Here is an 18782-nt window from a genome sequence, read left to right as displayed (position 1 = left end):
ATGGGGGGCTGGCACCCCTAACCCTGTGTTGTCCCAAGAGTCAACTATACTCTCTCTGAGAAATTACCAGAAGATCCTACTCAAGGATAGTTAGTAAGGGCAAGTTTCTAATGTAGTGTTTGTGCTCACTTTAATGTGAGTTGTCTCCAATCATTTTTAATGAAATACATGTACCTCCAAACTTCTCAAATTATAGTTAAAATTAACTTTAGAAAATTAAAAAAAAAAAAGAAAATACATGCCTTTCAACTTTTCCTCCAATTCTGAGAGGAGGTGTTAGATAAATTTCTAGTTTCCAGCATAATACAAGAACTTTTCACCAAAATAAATACAAGACATGCATACTGTTTACTACCTTTCTCAGGGAAAATGGGAATATGTGAAGTTAAACAACAATAACTTTAGGAGTAACCATTAATTTAGTAATTTTTTTCATTGTTTCATATATTTTTCAGCCCAATTATGTGCCAAACACTATTGGGTGCTAATAATATAAATAGATAAGACACACTCGCTGCTGTCCTTGCTCTTGAATTCTGAGCTAAACAAATCAAGAGGGGACTACAAGATAGAGAAAAACATAAAATTTAAAGTAAATGTATTTTTTTAAGATATTATTTATTTATTCATGAAAGACACAGAGAGAGGCAGAGACAGAGGCAGAGAGAAGCAGGCTCCATGCAGGGAGCCCCATGTGGGACTCGATCCTGGGTCTCCAAGATCATGCCCTGGGCCAAAGGCAGGCGCCAAACAGCTGAGCCACCCACGTGTCCCATAAAGGAAATTTAAATTCCTTCCCCAAATCTTTAGAAGAGTTTGCACTCTCCCTTTCTTGTTTTACACATATAAACACATAATGTTATGCTCATGGTGTTGATTTACTTAAAAAAGATTCAGTACTTATCTGTACTTTATTTACAGCCTGACACCCAAAAGTTGGTGCAAACCATCACACAAAGTTTCCAGGTCAATTGCCTGAAGTAGACTGTCCTCTAAGACATCAACAATCTTACAATGACACACAATTCACTTCCAGAGGGAACAGATGAGGAAGGAAAGCTAGACCAATGCCAAACTATCATTATCTACAAAAATAGCCTCACATCTGTAGAATGATGCTCAGATTCAACACACATACACACACACACGCACACATACACCCCAGTATAGCAATACAGAAAAATGCACAATCCCACTAGTACAGTGATACTTTCCCTTCCAAAGATCACTTTGAAACTTGGTGATGTAGTCTCACAACAGAGTTAAACTTTGCTTAATTTCATGGTCTTCCACTGTTCTTTATTATTTCATTTTCTTGTCTACACTAAGTACTTTTTTGAACGTCAATCTACTCTAATTATTACTTAGGTCTCTCAAACAGTATTTTCTACCTTAATCTGCCCAATTTTTCTTTTTGCAATTAAAAGTTCTCCACAAGGTTAATGTTAAATAACTAAGTCTCCAAACACTGTAATCCCCTGATGAAACAGATGGTTCAAAGCATACCTTCCAGAGGATACTGTGGGGGTTGCTGGGGAAAATGTCTGAACAACTTTCTATCAAGAATACGAAATTGCTTTCAATTTTTTTTTTACCCGCTGAATGTATGCCAGAGTCTCATAAATTAAGAAGTCTTACCTGTTGCTTTATCTTTGACTTGTCTGATTACCTTACTGTACTGTGTTCATTGAAACCATTTCTCTGATACTAATTGGTATCTTTTATAAAATCCAGACTCACACCTTTAACTGCTGACAGCAATTTTTCCAGCTTCTACTCTCGTTTGTAAGATTCTATATGGCCTCTTTTTAAAATCACATAAGGATTTTCCTAATAGAATTCATTTCTCATAAACACAATAGTCTCTATAAAAATCTCCAACTGAGCAGCTCTTAGGAACCACTAGTAATACCCAGGCTAAAGAGAAGAAATCTTGAGCCAACTACTTTGAGGTCAACTCAGAACCTGTGAAAGTTAGTTTTAGCTTCTCCTTCCTCTTGGTTTTCTTTTTTAAATTTTCTTAATTCTGGTTTTGAGGAATCCCTGGACTGAGTTTGGTAGGGCAGCATGAGAAGCAACACGAGCAGAAGCCTCCAGATAGAAGGAAGTTTGGCCATTCAAGGAGTAGAAGGAATGCCAGTATGGTTGACGTGTAGTAAACAGTAAAGAGGGAAGATGTGACCAAAGAAAAGTTGGGTCACATTCTTCACGTGACAACATTTTCAACCAGTTTCACTGCTCAACACTGTATTCCACAATAATAACCAGGCTTAGCAAAACTCAGTCCTACTCATCTGTTAAATACATTTTGCATGAGTATACAAACACGTACTAACTCTCAAGTGACAGATATCCTTAAACTTTTTACAGATTAAATGAGACAACACAAAACAGTAAAACAAAATTTTTTTAAATAGCAGGGCCAAATTGTCACCTTCAAAACACAGAATGGAAGATACAAAAGTTCTCTTTGTCTGCATAGGGTAACAGCTCATTTTAGTTAACACTGCCATGGCTATATGCCATCTCTCTAAGCCACGCTTGAGGACCTAGAACCCAAACGTGAAATTAAGGAATTTGGGAAGCCATCTTGACTGGTAATAAGCTCAGGAGAAAATTTTGTAGGAACTCTACGAAATGGATGGGCATGGACAAATCTCCATTCCTACAAACGTGCCACTTCTAATTAATATCAGGAGTTGCTAATCTGAAGAGTGACAGAACTCCAAATAGTCAGTGACAGGAGAAGAATTATGGTGAAACAGAATAAAACTGAGGAGAAGTACACACGTCACCTAATAACATGGTAGATCCCTGTCACCCGTTCCAGGTTAGCAGGGAGGGTGCTCAGCCCTTGGCTCCCTGTTCTGACTCAGTTGCCCATAGATTCTGACCCTGGCATCTGGCATAGGCTACTGAACCCTGTCTCCTAGACTTTAGCTATTTAAGACCACAGTTATTTTGAACAGAACCTTTCTGGAAGCAGTCCCTAAATATGAACCTTGGCCTAGGTTTTGATCACATTTATTCCCAACATTCCCAGGCCAGCCATTTTATTTTGGTATCCATTTCACAGTTATTTTTTCACATAGATGTTAGCATTTATTTTTTTAAAGATTTACTTGAGAGAAAGAGAAAGAGAGAGAATGTACATGAGCAGGGGAGAGGGGCAGAAAGAGACGGAGAGAATCTCAAGCAGACTCCACACTGAATGCAGAGTCCAATTGCAGGGCTTAATCCCAGGACCCTGAGAGTCAGATGCCTAACTGACTTAGGGACCCAGGTGCCCCCGTTAGTATTTATTTTGAAGATAGTTTAGGAGTATTCAACACTTAAATGCTGCATAGTGAAGCAGAAATATGCAAACAGCATGTTCAGAAGGCTTAGTATTTGCTATTACTGAACACATTTTGATGGGCATTTTTTGGATCCTAGAATTATTTATATAAATGATAAATAGGCTTTTATTGGAAAGTCACAAGTTGCCTTGTATTTGGTAGATCTGTTTAAGGCTGTCAGTAGTGAGGATGTTGATTCTCATTATTTACAGCTGTCTTACAGTATACTTGGCTTTCTTAAAATTTCCATTCTACATCTAGAAGACAGAGTGCTGAGTTAAAAAAAAATATATCTGGGGGTGCCTGGGTGGCTCAGTTGGTTAAACGTCTGCCTTTGGCTCAGGTTACTATCCGGGGTCCTGGGATCGAGTCCCAAGTCAGGCTTCCTGCTCAGTGGGGAGTCTACTCCCTCTTCCTCTCCCTCTGCTCCCCACTGGTCCCCTGCTGTTGCCCTTTCTCTCACACTCTCTCAAATAAATAAATCTTTTTTTAAAAATCTGATATACAAAAACTTCAAAATTTTAAGACAAAGTAACTTAATAAATTGAATAACTTATGGATAATACCAAAGGATTCATGAGTTCAAATACAGGTATTCCTCACTTTCCAAAGTTCATACTATGCCACTTCACATTTTCAAAAGACCTAGGCTAGTATGGTAATAGTTTTTTTTTTCCCCCTGCAAAGGCAAAAATCCTCTTCTGATTTCTTTCAGTTAGTAAAAACAGGTACTAATATAGGTCATTCAGAAAAGTGAAATGGCGAAAGAAAGAAAGAAAGAAAGAAAGAAAGAAAGAAAGAAAGAAAGAAAGAAAGAAAGAAAAGAAAAGAAAAAAGAAAGAAAGAAAGAAAGAAAGAGAAAAGAAGAAAGAAAGAAAGAAAGAAAGAAAGAAAGAAAGAAAGAAAGAAAGAAAGAAAGAAAGAAAGAAAGAGAAAGAAAGGAAGGAAGGAAGGTGAAATGGCATAAAGCAAAACTTTAAGTACTTCAAGCCATTTTGGCTTATGAGAGCTTTCATTGGAACACTACACTTTCGGATAGCAGGGGAAACCTGTACTGGAATCCCTTGACATACTTAAAATGTGATTGAATTTCCAAAAGCTTTACTTAAGACTTTTCAGAATCTATTGTTAAATGGTAGGAACATCAATCAATTATCTATAAAGAAAAAAAAAATTATCTATAAAGAAACACCTGCTGTTTGGATGCTAACTCTCAAATATTTTCAGTTTGATGATAATTTGTGTTGTATAGTCCAAACAGTTTGCTTTTCATGTGTATTTTCAAAAGTAGCAACAGTTTTTTAATGTTTCAAAGCTCAAAGTAGAATTTGTATAAGTGAACTATCAGAGGAATGTCTCTAAATCACTGGTATCTCTCTCATGTTTTAGAAGGAGAATAAGGGTAATAAACATTGGGTTTGTTTTTGCTTTCTTAAAGGAAGAATTAATCATCTTCTACATCTTCTTACTACAACTGTATGAGAAACTTTGGCTAAGCAGGGTAACAGTGGAATCTGCTTACCAAATTCCATTTGACAAGTTTTAGCAATCATTTTGACATAATTAATCAGCTTTGCTCCATTTCATGTTTACTGTGTTTCCAGGAGATGCCATCGGGCAGAATTCAAGAAGTTAAGGGCCTAATTTATTTTAAGCACTCATCTGGAGCTTTCCTGGTATTAGCCAGACAACATGCCTTGTTTTTTTTTGTTTTTTTTTTTGTATCTACCTCTGAAGTATAAGGTCTCTTGTTAACAATAACAACAACATTACCAAATGTCAAATGGCAGTAGTTAAATAATAAATTAATACTATGGGGGATCCCTGGGTGGCGCAGCGGTTTGGCGCCTGCCTTTGGCCCAGGGTGCGATCCTGGAGTCCCAAGATCGAGTCCCACGTCGGGCTCCCGGCATGGAGCCTGCTTCTCCCTCCTCCTGTGTCTCTGCCTTTCTCTCTCTCTCTCTGTGTCTATCACAAATAAATAAATAAATAAATCTTTAAAAAAAAATAAATTAATACTATCAAATATGCAGATATTTAAATACCTCCATAAAATGGTTGGGTTTCTCTAGTGGCATGGGGTGAGAAAGCAGCAAGGAAATTGGTGGTGTATTCAAATCATGATCCAAATAAATTCCCCACAATGTCTCTTAAATATCTTTGGCATTTATAATTTATTTGTTGAGGAAACCAGATCATTTGACCTGTCAGGGTTTTGGGGGGTTCTTTTGTTTTGTTTTGTTTTTGTTTTACTTCTTGGAGTTTACTGATTTGTACACTCATGTTATCTAATCTGTTCTTTTATTCCTAATATTTCCTATAACTGGTAGTTAGAACTAGAGGCTTGATCAGATTGAAATTCAGGTTTTTGGAAGGATGCTTTTAACATCAGAAAAATAATTACAATTTATCTTTTTAATTTCTTTAAGATCTTATTTATTTATTTGAGAGAGAGCAGAATGATGGGGGAGAGGGGGCAGAGGGAGAAGCAGAATCCCCATTAAGCAGGGGGCCTGATGTGGGGCTTGATTCCAGGACTCAGGATCATGCTAAAGGCAGATGCTTAACTGACTGAGCCACCCAGATGCCCCAGGAAATTAATTGAAATTTAAAAGGACAGAATCCAATTTTGGATAAAGGTATAATGTCAGCTTTTCAGGTTAGCTGAACAGGAGGAAGTATCCCAGACCTATTTTTGCCTGAAATTTTTAGGAAATTAGATTCTAAAATTGCTCATCAATAACATCACTTAGTAGTGAAATTAAACAAGTCATAACAGAGGAAAGTTTTTAAAAAGTTATTGATAATGCACAACTGTATTGTCGTCAATGACATCATATAAAATCCAAGATGTTAATCGGCAAATTTTATTCAGATGAGAACAGGTTAGACCATAATCAACCAAGGAAATGCTCGTATACTTGTATCCAGTTTTTTTATTTGGGTTTTTTTTTTTTTTTTTTTTTTTTTTTTTTACAGATTTTATTTATTTGAGAGAGAGAGAACGTGAGCACAAGCAGAGGGAGGGGCAGGAGAGGGAGAACCAGATTCCCTGATGAACAGGGAGCCTGATGCAGGACTCTGATCCCAGGACCCCAGGATCATCACCTGAGCCAAAGGCAGACACTTAACCAACTGAGCCACCCAGCTGCCCCTACTTGTATCCAGTTTTGAACCCATTTTGTTTTCTGAGGAAAAAGGCAGCAAGTAAAAGAAGAGAGTCACTCTCCCTGCCACTTTGCCATCTCTGTGATTCTGAGATGGAATACAAAGAGAAGCAGATTATGCCCAAGATTAACCCAGAACTCTGTTCTAGGAAAATTCAAAAAGTAGTGCAAAATTAGAGATTTCTGAAGGGAGAATTATAACACTCTGGGCTGGATGCTTTGCAGGGCTTTATGGAATGACTCTCGTCCCTGCAGAGTTCACACACTGAAGGAAAAGAAAGGGTTCATGCATCTACCACAGTGGATCTCCCACCCCAATACATACACCACCCCAAAGTCTATAGGTTTGGTCCTTTCATTAATTTTCTTTGCTGATTATGGCAAATGGACAGGCTTCTTTTGTCTCATTAGTGCAGGGCTTCCAGCACTAAGGGAAGGGAATCTAACCCCTTTCTGCTGCCCCACAGGCCTATCTATGTCCAATGAACTATACTTATGTTCTCAAGTTAAATTTTAGTAAATGATACATATTAGGCTATGTATATATCTATAGCTATCATTGTGAGGATATAATATTGCTAAAATGGTCTTTATGTCAGAATTGTAATTGAATTGTAAAGTCCTATTTTGTTATAAAATAAAATTTCAATTTGTATCACCCCTTTTCAGAGATGTTAAGATTTTCTCTTTTCTAGTGGTGAATGAGAAAAAAAAAATAGCTATTTGAAATGTCAATGTTTCCAAGCCCATTCTATACTTAAAGCTGCTCAGATGTAATAAATGCTGGCACTGTTTTCCTTTGGTTTCTTTTGGGAGAGGTCCATCCTGCTGCCAAATGAGAAGTAGATTTTTTTTTTTTAACGGTTATATGTGACATTTAAAAGCTGATAATCCTATTTATAGATGGTAGTTTTTCAAGGTCTCTAGAGAAATCTTGGATTATACAGTTTACATATTTTTTGAAACTTTAAAATTTTTTTCATAACTTGTTTAATACATGATTAACTTTTCCCATTCCTTGGTTTGGTTGCTGGGCCTGTGACCTCCTAATGGCATTACAGATCATAAAAGACTGGCTTCACAGTGCAACACACTTCAGCAGTGAATGAATAATCATAAACTACATCAAATTATATACTAGCCACCTACATAAAGAAAAAAAAATCACACTGGAATGGACACCAGAATAAAATGGCAGAGACAGCATCGTGCAGAGAGTCATTAATGTAAGGGAGAGATCTTACATTTAGACTTCCTGAAGTTCTCAGAGCAGCTCCACTAATCAAGGACTATGAACCACAATGTGTGTGTGGCATGAAAGGCCAGAGGACTTTAAACAAGTAAGATCCAAGATGACTTCTTGGCTCTGACCCAAAGCCCAGAGCTCACTCTCCACTGGTCCTGCCACCCAGTGCCCAGGTGGGACTCCACAGAGGTCAGAGTAGACGGACAGCCTGGGAAAGGGCTGTCATCAACACTGCTAGACCAAGTGACTGGTTATATTTTTTAAAAAAATTTATCTGGGTCAAGAATGTTAGATTCAATGATCATATAACCCTGGTGACAAAGGGTGCCAACCCTGGTGACAAAGGGTATACAGGTAACTAGACATCATGGCTATAAAAGGAAATTCATCAACCATACTTTTGAGACTTCAAGATACATTTCTTATTTTATAAAGTTCTAATGAAACAGCAAAGGATTACCTGACAGATTTCAAGGACACTATCCTGTGTCAGTGAATACTCAATGGCACTTTCAAAAGTGAACAAATATGATTGAGGGTGCCAGGGAAAAATTGAGATGAGCCTGAAGGATGCCAGGTCAGATCCTCAGACCTAACTTTCAAAGAGATAGAGAGAGAGAGAGAGAGAGAGAGAGAGAGAGAGAGAGAGAGGAAAGAAGTGGCCACTGCAACAAAACTGGGGGTTTTAATTCAGGAGATTTATTTTGGTAAATCAAAGTATAACACACTGTGCTTGTATAGCCTGATTAAATGATCAGGCTTTGATGTCAGACTGAGTTTGAATCCTGGTCCCACTATTTAGTGGCTGTTGGTCTTTAAGAAAGTGGCTTGAACTCTCTAGGCCTCCACTTCCTTTCTGTCAAACGGGGAGAATAAGAGTTACTTGCTTCTCAGGGTTATGAGGGGTAAACAAGCTGTGCACATGAATTGCTATAACATAGCCACTGGCAAGTAGCAAATGCTTAGTCATAGTTATTGTAAATCTAATCACCGAACAGTAAGTAGAAACTATGATGCTACTCCATCCTAAGATGTTCTGTGCCCCCAAAAGACAAGTCATGCCAAGGCTCTCCCAAAAATGTCACTTAATTCATCTAGAACTCAAACTAAGCTCCTGTACCAATTTTGGAAAATATCATAGCAAGGAAAAAAAAAAAAAAAACTTGTGCCATAGGACCACAAGAATTAAATGAAACTGAAAGGGTGACTGCTAAATAATTGTGATTGTTTGAAAGCTCACATTTGCTTTCTACTGTAATACATTTTTACTGTGATCTTGAATGACTGAACAAAAAGGTTAAGGTTAGAAATCCTACCTGATTAATTAATTGCTTTTAAAAACCAATCATCTATTGCCAATCATCAAGTGTTGAGCCTAAATTAGAGGGACTATGAAAAGAACTGACATTATTCTAAATGCCTTCAAAGTGCAGAGTTTGATAGTAAACAAAAACAACCTCATTATAAATTGTTCTTTTACCATGATAAAAACAAATACTAAATATTAAATTTATTTATTAAAAATAATTCTATACCACATATCCCTACATAATTTATCATCATCACAAAAAATTATTTGGATTAAGAAGGAAAATACTAATTTCAAAATTCACCTATCAATGTATCAGATTGGTTCCAATGACCAAATCAACCTCATGGTCACCTTGTTCATCTGCATAAGTCACTAATATTAATATAACCAAATATGCTTCACAACTGTGTGTTTTTTTTTTAACGGTGCCTAATCATTTGGCTCAGATTTACAGGAGGGAAAATCCACATAGTATAAGGTAACTAAATCTGAATCTAGTTTCCTTCTTACTTAGATAATAATTGAATTGATACATAAGAAAACTAAAATATGGGCACCTAGGTGGTTCAGTGGTTGAGCGTCTGCCTTCGGCTCAGGGTGTGATCCCAGGGTCTGGGATGGAGTCCCACATGGGGCTCCCTGCAGGGAGCCTACTTCTCCCTGTGCCTGTGTCTCTACCTCTCCCTCTCTGTGTCCCTCATGAATAAATAAATAAAATCTTTTTTTTTAAATAAGAAAACTAAAATATCTTCTGAAATAACATCTAATCTTCCTTTAATAGGAAAGCATTTTTTAAAAGGTGAGAATATTTTAATTATCTCTGTTCCTTTCCAAGCTACCACTTTCTAAATTATAATATCAAGAAATTTAAATCAGCTAAGGGAATCTACCTGAAAAACTATAGAAATTCAGTAGAAGATTGATTTACAAGATAAATGGGAGAAAAGATTAATAACGTTTCCCACATACTATCAATAAACAACTAGCTAATGGTGGGGCAAAAGTAAAAGAACACCTACAAATGTCAAGACCTATATGAAGAAAATTCTAAAGCTGTAAAGAAGGATTCTTGTTTATCCATTTAACAAAAACATACTAAGAACTAGACTGTATTAAGTGTCTAAAGTATAATAGAGGATAGTGGTGCCCTCGAGTTCACAGTTACATAAATAAGCAATTATAGAACATACATTTATGGACATAATGTCTTAAGGGAACATGGTGTATATGTGTTTGAGGGGTCGGGGATTATTAATTTAGGCTGGACACTGTCAGGTGAAGGTTCCTAGACAAGGTGATGCCTCACCAGAAAGATGACAAAGAGTTGGCCAGGCAAAAAGCCAGGAGATTGTAATTCAAGGCAGAGCCAAAATCAAAAAGTGAGAAAATGCTGGAATTATGGGTACCTGCATGCAGTTTCATGTTACTAGAGCATACAATTTGAGGGTGGAGTCATGAAAGAAAGAAAAGGTATAAATGGAAAAATAACAGTCCTGGATGAAATCTTACAACTATAGAGATGTCAATTCTCTTTTAAATATTTATATTCAAAGCAATTCTAATCAAAATCCCAATTGTGGGTAAAGGGAGAATTTGTTAACTATTCTCTTATTTCATCTGCAAGAATAAATGCTTAAGAACAAGACTTTGCTGAAATTTTTTAAATAGAAAGAAAGAATGAATCTTACGAACCAAATCAAAATACTAGACTCTGAGGTTACAGTCATTAAACAGTACAGTCCTGACAGAGGAATAGGAAAATAGAGTACAACGATTTGTTGTTCTCATCATAAATGTCAGCTCCATTGCATACAAAGTTATATTAATGGAAATGTACACTGGAAAAGTCTTTTTAAAAAAATAGGGCAGTACCTATCAAAACTGACTAAAGTAAATCTACTTTTAGAAATCAATGAATGTATGTGAGCATTACTTATAAAAATGAAAAACCAGAATCATCCTAAATATCCATTAGAATAGCAGAATAACTCACAGCATATTCCTAACATAGCACCGCACAGCCATTAAAAAGAATGAGACAGGCCTGCATAACTAACACAGAAGAACGTTTGTGATGCATTGATGAGCCAAAAGAGCAAGTTAGGCAACACCGTTGCACCAGGGGTCCCCAAGACAACTTTCAGATTCAGTAATTTGCAAGAAGGACCTCATAGGAGGTGGCTACGATTTATTACAGCAAAAGAGCATGAATCAAAATGACTAGGGAAAAGGTAGCAGCAAGTCCAGAAGTACAAGTTCCCGAGGGTCCTCTCCCAATGGAGTCCCACAAGATATGCTTAATTCCTCCAGCGATGAGATATGACAATGCATGTAAAATACTGCCTACCAGGGAAGGTTCATTAAAGACTGGGAACCAGGGGATCCCTGGGTGGCTCAGCGGTTTGGCGCCTGCCTTGGCCCAGGGCACGCTCCTGGAGTCCCGGGATAGAGTCCCAGGTCGGGCTCCCGGCATGGAGCCCGCTTCTCCCTCCTCCTGTGTCTCTGCCTCTCTCTCTCTGTCTATCATAAATAAATAAATAAATCTTTAAAAAAAAAAAAAAAGAAAAAGAAAAAAGACTGGGAACCAGAGTTCTTACCAGGGACTGATCACATAAGTACTCTACCTAGCCTGTTCCAAAATTCCAGATACACAAAAGCAGGGCAGGTGTCCAACATAAACTATATTGTCCATAAAACAATCTAGATATGGTGAGTCACTCCAACCAGCTCTGGGAATGATGAGAATCCTCCCAAGAATCCTCTGAGTTCCCAGACACCAGCCAAGAACCAACCTTGCAAGCAGGCCTTTCTTTGGATAAACGGTCTCAAGCCTGCTGTGACCATGAAGGGTAAAAACAAGCCATATAATGGGAAGATCTATTTAGAGTTGGGACAACTAGGTTCTAGTTTCATCTTAGACAACTCCAATTTCTCAGCTGTCAAACTCATTCTTTCTCTCATACACTGGCTCAACATTCATTGATCACCTCATAGAATCCCAGATGTGAGTTATACATACAGTGGTGAATAAAGCAAAATCCCTGCTCTCTTGGAGCTTGCATTTTATACACACAAGATAAATACGTAATGTGTCACGTGGCGGTAAGTGCTGTGAAGAACAAAGCATGATGAGAAGAGCTGGGTCTGGGAAAGAAGGGGAGGCATGATTGGCATTTATTATAGAGTTGTCAGGGAGGCCTCTCTGATGGGTGACATTCTGCATGGGCCAGAAAGGAACAAAGGAGGGAGCTTGCAGATTCCCAGAGGAAAAGCATCCCAAAAGGAGGGGAAAACATACGAAGGCCATGAGAGGATACTTCTTCACACACCTGAACAACAGCAGAGTAGCTAAAACCATGGAGATTTACCTTTTTTCACAGGATTGTTTGAGGACCTAAAATCAATGTGTAAATGTACTTTAAAAGCCACTCTGGCATTTTTATTAAATACCATCTCAGGGAATTTATTATCTATAGAAAATACTTTTGGAGTTCTTTTTTCCTATTCTGGTAACTCAAGTAAGATGTACTTTTTTTTTTTTTTTAATTTATTGAGAGAAAGAGAGCATGGTGGGGGAGGGGCAGAGGGAGAGAAAAACTCAAGCAGGCTCCACACTGAGCCTGGAGCCAGACACAGGGCTCGATCCCATGACCATGGCCCTGAGATCACCGCCTGAGCCAAAACCAACAGTAAGACACTCAACTGCCTGTGCCACCCAGGCACCCCAAGACACACTCTTACAGATATTCAAGAGATCCTTTTATATATACTTGAAAATACACCTTTCGGCAAATAATTAGTGACTGTTTTATATTTCAAACATTTTCCAGATTTCTAAATAAAAATATCAAGAGTATATTTTATGAACAAAACTATAAAAATGGGCATCTTTTGACTGTTGCCCTACAAAGACTTCAGATAATATTAAGCTCCCGCTATCCAAATAATGATAGCCTTTTAATCTAAGTATAATGAAACCATTTGTAACTAATACCAAGATCATTTCTGTTAGTATCCAGATTTCTGACGTGTATAGCCCTCTCCATTTTTAGCTTATGAAGTCTGTTTTGTTGTTTTTATACACATTGTGAAATGAGCTGAAAACTCTAAAGTAGTATTAGGCTCACTAAGAAGGTCATGTTGTCCCTCAGATTTGCTCTCTCACATACCGATCAATGTAAATGTTAAATCATCTATCTCTACCTGTTCCTCATCCCATTCAACCCAAAGGGTATGAATGAATTTCTGCATGGAAAAAAAAAAAATCAGCATCCAGCATGTTTTCTGATCCCATTACATTTTCTTTACTTTTATTTTCAAAAAACACTAAAGTATTATTCTACAGAGCTATGATTTAAATGGACAAATGATATGCAGAGTAATTTGAATTTTACAAGTTTTCTATTTTGCTTTCCTGTCAAAGTTAAAGCAAATATGTGCACACTGTGGTTTTAATCTTTGGGTCATGTCCTTTGAGGCTGACAAAGCAGCTGTGGTTCCTTTTCTCCCCACACACGTGTATAGAGAATGTGGCATACAATTTGGCCAGGGGTGGCGGGGCGGGGGAGGGCTGGTCACAAAGCCTGGTTTTGAAAGTGGTGCACAAATGTGTTCTCCTCATAGTGTGGCGGCATGGCAAGGTGGCTACTGACTCAGTGTTTGGCGCAGAAAACCACTCTGCCACAAGGTATCAGCCCAAGTTCCCTTCGCAGTGCGCCACACTGATCCTACTCTGGTGCTGGTAAGGCATCACTGACAGCACCTAGGTTCTTGTTCCTTGATACTGCAAGTTTTTCCTACTTCTTGAGAGGGGAAGAAAGGGGGTAATAGAAATTATTTGTTCAGCAGTTTTCCTGAGGCACACAGTAATCTGACCTTTGTGGGGGATCCATGCCACCTTGCTCCACAGAAAGCCAAAATCATTTCTGAATTTCACAGACAACTTCACTAAAGTAATTATCTCAAGTGTACATGTCGGAGCCAGTTCTTTTCACCATCACATACTTCTGGGACGAGTGCAGTGTCTGGCACACAGTAGGCAGGAAATTTGTATTTGCTGTATGGATAATGCGTAAGTCTATGCATTCAAGAATGAATAAGCAAATGAGCAAATACATAAATCAGAGAATAAACCAGCAAACAAATGTAAGTGGTCTAGAGCACACAGAGGGGGTAGAAGATAGATAAAAGCATTAAACATGTTATTTTCATGAAGCTTGCCAAGAACATAGGGAAGAAACAAAATTCAGAAAGGCATGTGCCCTCAGAACTTCATAGTCAATCACAGACCTTAACTAAGAACAGGTGAGAAGGAGAAGACACAGAGACCACAAATTGGACTTTCTCTTACACTGCCCTCAAAACTGGAGAAAAATTAAAAGAAACTTTCTCAAACAGATCTCAAAATGGAGAGATCTCAAAATGACAATATCCTAACAATTAGAACCATCCAAGGCAAGTACATGGTGCAAGCTTATGAGGTGATGAGCTACAAACATGATTACTGAAAGGGAAAAAAACTCCTACAGCAACTACTTTTTGACAAGAGCACCAAGAACACACAATGGAGAAAGGATAGTCCCTTCGGAAAATGATGTTGGGAAAATTGGGCAACTAGGTGCAAAAAAAACAAAAAACAAAACAAAAAAAAAAAAAAGGGGGGGGGGAAGGAAGGAAAAGAGAAACTGGAACCTTATCTTATACCACTCACAAAAATTAACTTGAAAATGAGTCAAAGACTTAAATGTAAGACCAGAAACCATACAACTGCTAGAAGAAAACAAAGGAGAGGGGACACCACGGTGGCTCAGAGGTTGAGCATCTGCCTTGGGCTCAGGTTGTGATCCCAGGGTCCTGGGATCAAATCCCACATCAAGCTCCCCACAGGGAGTCTGCTTCCCCCTCTGCCTAGGTCCCTGTCTCTCACATGAATAAATAAATAAAATCTTTTAAAAAATAAAAAAGAAAGAAAAGAAAACAAGGGGTTAATATCTAAAACTTATTTTTTAAAAATCCATACAACTCAATAGCTAAAAAGTAAATAATTCCATTTAAAATGCGCAAAGAACATGCGCATATGCATCTTTCCAAAGAAGATAGGCAAATAGCCAACAGGCATACAAAAATGTTCAACATAGCTCATCATCAGGGAAACGCAAATCAAAATCACTGTGAGATAGCACCTCACACCCATCAGCATGACTACTAGCACAAGAGATAACACTGATGGTGAGAAAGTAAAGAGAAGGCTTATCCACTGTTGGTAAAGTGGTTCGGCCCACTATGGAAAACAGTATGGTGGTTCCTCAGAAAATTAAAAATAGAACTACCATTTGATCTAGCAATCCCATCCCCAGATATGTAGCCAAATGAAATGAAATCAGGATTTTCAAAGACACATCTGCATACCCACGTGCACTACATACAGCTTTATTCACAAGTCAAGATCCAGAAACAACCCAAAGGTCCTTAAATGGATGAATGTATAAGGATGTGGTATGCGATGGAATAGTCAGCCATACAAAAGAAGGAAATCCTGCTATTTGCAACTATATGGATGAAACGGGAAGGGCATTACGCTAAGTGAAGTAAGCAAGAAATACAAATACTTTGCAATCTCATTTACATGTAGAGTCTAAAACAGGAACCTCACAGAAGCAGAAAGTAGAATGGGTTCAGGGTCTGGGGAAAGGGAGAAATGAGGAGATGAAGGTTAAAAGATACAAACTCTCAATATACAAATGTACAGCACACAGCTATAGTGAACAACACGGCACTGTACCTAGAAGGCAGGCATTATGTGAGGTGAGGGAAATTGGCACTGTCACGTGGTTGTTCACTGGAGATACTAGAGTTCATCTCAGTTTCCAGACATGGGCACTTAGCTCCTCATTGTGCTCATTGAACAATGCTGAGAACACGGGAAATGAGTGCATATTTAGATAAAACAAAATATTCCCACAGACTACCAATAAGATAAAACTTTGAGGCCATTAGAAAAAATTGTAAGACAATTGTGAGAAGTTGAGCTTTGGCTAAATATTTCATATCAAGAAATTACTGTTACTATTTTTTTTTAGGTGTGATAATGGTGTTGTGTTTATTTTCTTTTAATGGGGGAGGCTTGCGTTCTGAATATGGTTCCCCACCTCCAACATCCATATGTTGAAACCCTACCTTCCTTCCACGAGACTATATTTGGAAAGAGGACCCTTTAGGGAGATAATTATGATTAAATGAGGTCATAAGGGGTGGGGTCCTAATAAGACTGGTGAGCCTATGGGAAGAGGAGGGGACGGCCCCCCTGGCTGGCCCAGTCCGTGGAGCAGGTGACTCCTGATCGCACCCCATGGTGGGGGCAGAGGAAGAGGAAGAGACACCAGGGGAGCAAGAAAGGAAAGGCTGGGTGAGGACACAGTGAGAAGGCCGGCAGCTACCTGCAAGTCCCAAAGATCTCACCAGAAACCAACCTTACCAGCATCTTGACCTTGGACTTTGAGCTTCCAGAACTATGAGAAAATAAATTTTTTTGTATACTTGAAAGTTGCCAGGAACAGATCTAGTGTTCTCACAACAAACCAATCATCCCACAATGCATAGGCGTATCAAATCCTTGCATTGTATATTTTAAATCTATACATTGGTCAATTATTTCTCCATCACCTTGGAAAAAATAATACAGAATGAAAAGGGAAGGAGTCCTAAAAGGTTTACTAGAAAACAGAGCTTTAAAATACTTGTCTTGTTATGAGTAAGCAAGTTTTAGAAATCAAGCCCTGGGGAAAATTTAATATACTGGGAGAGATTCATACAAGGTAGCCTTGCCTGTATTAGAAAGCAGTATTTCCCTGAAAATTTTCTGCATTTTAACTATTTTTTTCAACACATAAGGACTTAATAGAAACTCTTTAGAAACTTACTTCTGTTCTTTTGTTGCTTTATCTTTCCTGAATAAAAACTGTGGTCATTGCTACCAGGAAAACCAAAGTGGCCTGAGAGGTGTCAGAATAGCAGGAAGCAGGGAGCACCCCCCTTTCCTTCCTCTGCTCAAGCAGCACCTCTGAGCAGTCCCTTCTGGCTCACCCAACTGTGCGATCCATCAATGAAGCAGTTGGAAGAGGGCATGATCACAGTGTTCCATCAGTGATGGTGAGTTCCCTTCTCAAGGTTTGTCAAACAGAAAAGAGTGGGAAGAAGGAACAACCCTGATGCCAAGAATTTTAAATAGCTCCTTGCCAGCTCCTAAAAATGGGGAGCTGGGAAGGAGCAGCTGATCCCATCAGAGCTCCAGAAGGAGCCCACTCTGGAGGGTGTGCTCAGAGAACATTCAGGCTCTGACAGGCCTTCCTCAAGATCTCACTTCTCTTTTGTGGTAGGAGTTTCTACTCAGGAAAGACTGCAGGCAAGCAACCAAACTGCTTTTCTTCCACGGAAAACCTAACTCGAAGTGAAAGGACACAAACAGTAGGAGGGATGAGGTTTATCTCCCATAAGAAAGAAAGAGGGGTCTGTCAAACACATATTCCATCCCACCGCTAATTCTTCAAGGTTCACACTTCAGCACAATGCTAAGGTTTTGGCATTTTTAATTCTTGACATATATGGTTGGAAGCTGGAATTACTGGGCCTGAGGACAAAATATACTTTGATACAATTTCTATATGTTGCTCTACTGATCTGCAAAATGCAATCTGAAGTCCACTTACAGTGTGTTCAGTGCCTACTATTATGCTAGACTAGAAGCTGCAGATACAGAGGGTTAAGCACAGTCCTTGCTCTCTTGGTATTTATAGTCTACTGCTTAGGTCTACTCAAGGGGAAAACATTTTTTTTTAAGATTTTACTTATTTATTCATGAGAGACACAGAAAGAGAGAGAGGCAGAGACACAGGCAGAGGGAGAAGCAGGCTCCATGCAGGGAGCCCGACGTGGGACTCGATCCCGGGTCTCCAGGATCACACCCTGGACCGAAGGTGGCACTAAACCTCTGAGCCGCCTGGGCTGCCCTCAAGGGGAAAACATTTAAATTAATGCATTTATTTCCCAAAAGCTCTATCAGCAACTGTTGTACCTACATTCACAATTACAAGGAGTATATATGGTTTCTTATTAAGCATATCTATTAAGTATACGAGGTATAAGTTTTCTTGCTTATTAAAACAGCATAATGGTGTTTAATTTATTATGTTCAATTGATTTTAAAACTATCCATTTTTCCACATAATTTTTCCTGATATTTCCTTAGATGCTAGTTGCTATGTCCAAGCTATGTGATTACAACGTGGTATCTGGGAACTAAACTCCAGGCCATATTTTGGATGCCCCAGCTCTATAGCATAGAAAGACCTAAGAATGTTCTTGTCTTGAAAGCATTTTTACTTCTAACTTTCCTCAAGGGCTGAGTGTCACTGCTCTTCACATCCACACTCAGGCTTTTGGATTCAACCTCTGGTGGGCATCCTCTCTGAATTCATACTTTCTCTGCGTTGGTTGTGTGGCAATACCTTTTATCTTATTAATCAGACATGGGTTTTAATAGATTTGTTGTCTTTGAACCTTAACCTACTGGCTTTCCATGGTTATTGTTCCTCTCTGGATCATATTTTCTACCTCACAGTCATCTCTTACACATATACATTGTTGTCAATCCATATCGTGATTCCCTGGCATAGGACACCACTATCTCTTAACTGAATTACTGGAGTGCCGCTGTGGCGGTA

The 18782-nt window shown here is 38.5% G+C and overlaps 1 long non-coding RNA gene across 1 annotated transcript in view; it reads left to right on the top strand.

The window, feature by feature from the left end:
• Window positions 1–18782, top strand: part of LOC144302932 (uncharacterized) — a 58219-nt gene that overhangs the window by 968 nt on the left and 38469 nt on the right. The window lies entirely within an intron of this gene.

This window comes from Canis aureus, chromosome 32, assembly GCF_053574225.1.
Source record: "Canis aureus isolate CA01 chromosome 32, VMU_Caureus_v.1.0, whole genome shotgun sequence".
NCBI lineage: Eukaryota > Metazoa > Chordata > Mammalia > Carnivora > Canidae > Canis > Canis aureus.
This window is presented reverse-complemented; position numbering and strand designations above follow the sequence as displayed.